This window comes from Octodon degus, unplaced genomic scaffold (genome assembly GCF_000260255.1).
Source record: "Octodon degus isolate 3935 unplaced genomic scaffold, OctDeg1.0 scaffold00164, whole genome shotgun sequence".
NCBI lineage: Eukaryota > Metazoa > Chordata > Mammalia > Rodentia > Octodontidae > Octodon > Octodon degus.
The window spans coordinates 492,649-496,491 of NW_004524740.1; positions in this window are offsets into that span (position 1 = coordinate 492,649).

A 3,843-nucleotide genomic window follows, 5' to 3' on the forward strand; every position below is an offset into this window, starting at 1 on the left:
AAGCCAAGTCCTAGTCCATCATGTCTGAAATGACCCTTCTTTATGCCAGTTGCAACACTTGGGAGTATCAGTTCTCTAAAGCAGTTTCTTAAATCTTGAAGATCTTTGTAGGAAGAATTACTGGAGAAGAGAAAGGAAATATATTCCTCACCACCCCTCAGGCACGTGGGGAGTAGGAAATAGCACCGGATTGTGTGTGGGAGGTGGGTAGGTTGGCGAGGGGGCGGGGGAGCAAGTGTGATGTCCCCTTGCTGGGACTCATTCATGGAGTCAGTTGGATACAAGTGGCGAAGAAGATTCACACTACAAACACTGTTCTCATCTCAGAGGAAACCATAGTTCCAGAAGGAAGAGTATGTGTCAGGGCAAGCAGACAGCTTTATGCCAGGATGTGTCCCTCAGCCCCTGAAACTGGGGCTCCTCTCATCCTCACTACCGGCAATGGACAACAGCTGCTGTTCGCCGCCACCCTGGCAGAGCCCATCCAGGATGTCTCCCCACCTTTGGTAGGCCGCCTCCAGAGGCAGCCTGAGCAGAGCTAGGGCGGGACTCTGCTTCATGTAAGACCTCTTTCCTGAAAGGTAGCCTGTCACCTCCAATAGAGCTTCCTTCAGGCTCCTTTCAACCCTGACCAGATAGGTGGAATAGGGCCTTGCTCCCCCTCCTGCTCAAGTGAATCTCCGTCGTGTGAACCAGCACCACGTGGAGGGCGAGGGAAGTGAACACACACCCAGAACTTTGCTGGTCAGAGATTCCCTGAGTGTCTGTCCTCACCCAAGCCTGTTCCGTGAGTGTATCATGAACTCTGTACTGGGACTCAGGGGAGAGACGGGAAGGGTCAGTGCTGCCCTTGGAGTCGTGTCATTCTGTTCTTACAGGGATGCGGTCTTGGGAGGTGGGAGCTGTGGGAAGCTTGACTTTGTGTCTTCGTCAATAAACTCTCATTTACAGAAAGTGCAGTTTGTGATACGTACTTTGTTTCCAGCACTGACATTCCAGAACAAAGCACAGCCAGCCAGGGGAGCGACAGAATATTAATATCCATTCTTTTAAGACTTTTTGAGTGCCCCAGACCTCTCAGGGATTCAGCCAGACGAAATTACAGTTGACTTGAGGAAGAGTCATCTCTCAGGTGGCTTCTGCTGACCAAGTGCCAGACTCCCCCACCATGAGCGTCTCTGTAGGCGAGGAGTGTTCCCAGAGGCACTGGGCAGAGCAGCAGTGAGCAGCAGCGGTGGGGTTTTTCCTGGATAGGCAGCCTCCCAGCAGAGCCTAAGGACTGGCAGGGCGCAGCCAAGCTTCTGTGTTTCCCATTACCCAGGCTGTCTCAGCTCTTCAGACTTGGGACACAGTGCCTGCATATTTCCAAGCAAATAGAATTGCCACTACTTTTTTTTTTTTTTTTTTTTTTTTTTTTTTTCAGAACCGGGGATTGAACTCAGACCCTTGTGCTTGCCAGGGAGGCTCTTATTCCACTGAGCCATCTCCCCGGCCCCACCACTACTTTAAAGAGCCCTCCCAATGAGTTCAGTTCTAGTGACCTGCATTTGTGTTGCTGCGGCCATGTGACCAGGCAGCAAGATGAGCTGACAGCCACTGATACTCCCCACAGCCTGCACTTAGGGGAAGGCTAGAGTGAGAGAATTCAGTGTCAAGAGGCCATGGCCAAGCTTTTGCATCTCTCACCCTGCTAGAAGGAGTGGAGGGAAAGGGCTCAGTGCATGGCCTGTGGTTGGTGCCCCCACGCAGCTCCTACCTGCTTTTGTGGATGGGGTGGGGAAATATCCAGATACCATGAGCAAACTGTTGGGCAGCTAGGGACTCTGGTTGTCTCCATTTGTTACTGGGCTGCAGCAGTAGCCCAAGCTATTAGGGGAGTAACACTTGAGAAATGGGGTAGTCTAAATTGAGGTTTGGGTGAAAAAACACCCAAGATCACCTCATTGATTAATGTGTTTTTGGCAAAGGAAATTTCCAGGGAGGGTCCCAACTCTTGGACACACATCACCTGGAAAGCTTTCCACAAAGACTGGGAGCCAGGAGTGGTAGCACCAGCCTCTGATCCCAGCACCCAAGCTGAAGCAGGAGGACTGTAAGGTCAAGCTCAGCTACTTAGGTCTTGTCTCAAAATAAAAAAAAAAAAAAAATTTAAAGGGTGGAGATGTAGCTCACTGCAAAGTTCAGTCCCCAGCACCAAAAAGACAAAGTTCCGTTGAATCAGTAGAGGTTGGAAACTGGGGAAATGTGCATTAAACAAACTTTCCAGGGCTTCTTACGTAGTACATACAACCAGGATTAAGAACAACTGCCAGGGAGAGACTCTGTTCACCTACTTCCTATTTGGTAACAGGCAAAGCACTTCATGTGCATGATGCCTGCTTATTCCCATGTGTCTTTTGGGTGAGATGTGGCAGTGCCCAGTTGAACTACCTGTCTTTGTGTCCTTACACCACTACGGCTTTCTCCATACCACTGAAGGCTCTGAACTAGTCTTTCCTGTCTCTCCTTACCACATCTGACCTTGCTAAGGTCCTAAGATACAGACATGTTTGGGGCACACTGACCCAATTTTTACCTGCCAGAGATCACACTGTCCTCTGCCCCTAGAATGACAATTGGGAAACAACATTGGTTCAGAGGCCAGAAAAGAGCCTCCATCTCTTAAGTTTGGTCCTTCCTATTCCCACTTCATGCATTAATGCCTTTTCTAATTTTGCTTGGACCCAGATTTCTTTTCCCTGCCACCCCCAGCTCTAGGAGGCAAGCGCTTGTTTATTTTAAAACATGGTATGGCACTTGGGAGAGATCACACCTCCCCCATTGTTACCCATTTCTGGCTCTTGAACACTAATCCTAGAAGCCCAACCAGCCCCCAGACATGGTATTAGCAACAAGGATGTTTCTTGAAGGTTCCGAGCTGGCTCCAAATTTGCCATCTCAATTTTCTCATTTAACTTTCGTTTCAAAATTGGCTCGGGTGCAGTTTGGGTGCCAGGGGAGCAGACAAAGGGCCCTTGGACAGCATCTGAGGCCCAGACATGAAGTAGGACAGAAGGACAAAGACAAAGACCCACCCACATTGTGTCCCCCTGCTTTGCTGCTCACAGCAGGGAGGGGAGGGACCCCACAGATTTCAGAGGCCAACTGGTGAGATCCCAGTTGGCTCCAAATTTGCCATCTCGGTTTCTCATTTAGCTTTTGCCTTGCCATTCTTGATGCCGCCAACCAGGGAAAGGCTAATTTGGGGATTGATGAAACTCAGATTCTGAGTGAGAAAAGTGGCTTCCAAGGGCTTAATTTCTAGGAGCATTGCTTTGGGACAAGACTGCCATCTCTAGTATCATTCATCCTCCGGGCGTGGAGGGGCCTAACCCTTGAGCTGAGAACTCCTCTCTGAGGCACTGGGGCAGTGTCAGGATGAAGTTCAAGCCTAGCCGCCTGCCTCCCTCCGTGGTTTCATTCACTCTCCATCTAGGGTCAGAAGCCCCTGGATCTTGCTCAGTCGGCCTCTGAAATCTCAATGGGGTTTGCCCACCAGGAGGAGCAGAGCAAGGGGGTTCAGGCTCAGGTCTTTGACCTTCTGTCTCGCTTCATCTCTGGCTCCAATGCTGCACATGGGCTCATGTGTCTGATCCCCTGGCTCCCAAGCAGCACCTGAGCCATCAAGTACTCTCAGAGCCAGAGCCACCGGCAGCTCAAGGCCAAACTTAAGGACATGGCCTCTGAGACTCCAAAGTTGCTCTTTAAATAATCCTAATGAGGGGCTGGGGGAGATGGCTCAGTAGAATAAGCGCTTCCCTGGCAAGCGCAAGGGCCTGAGTTTGATCCCAGGTTCAGCAAAAA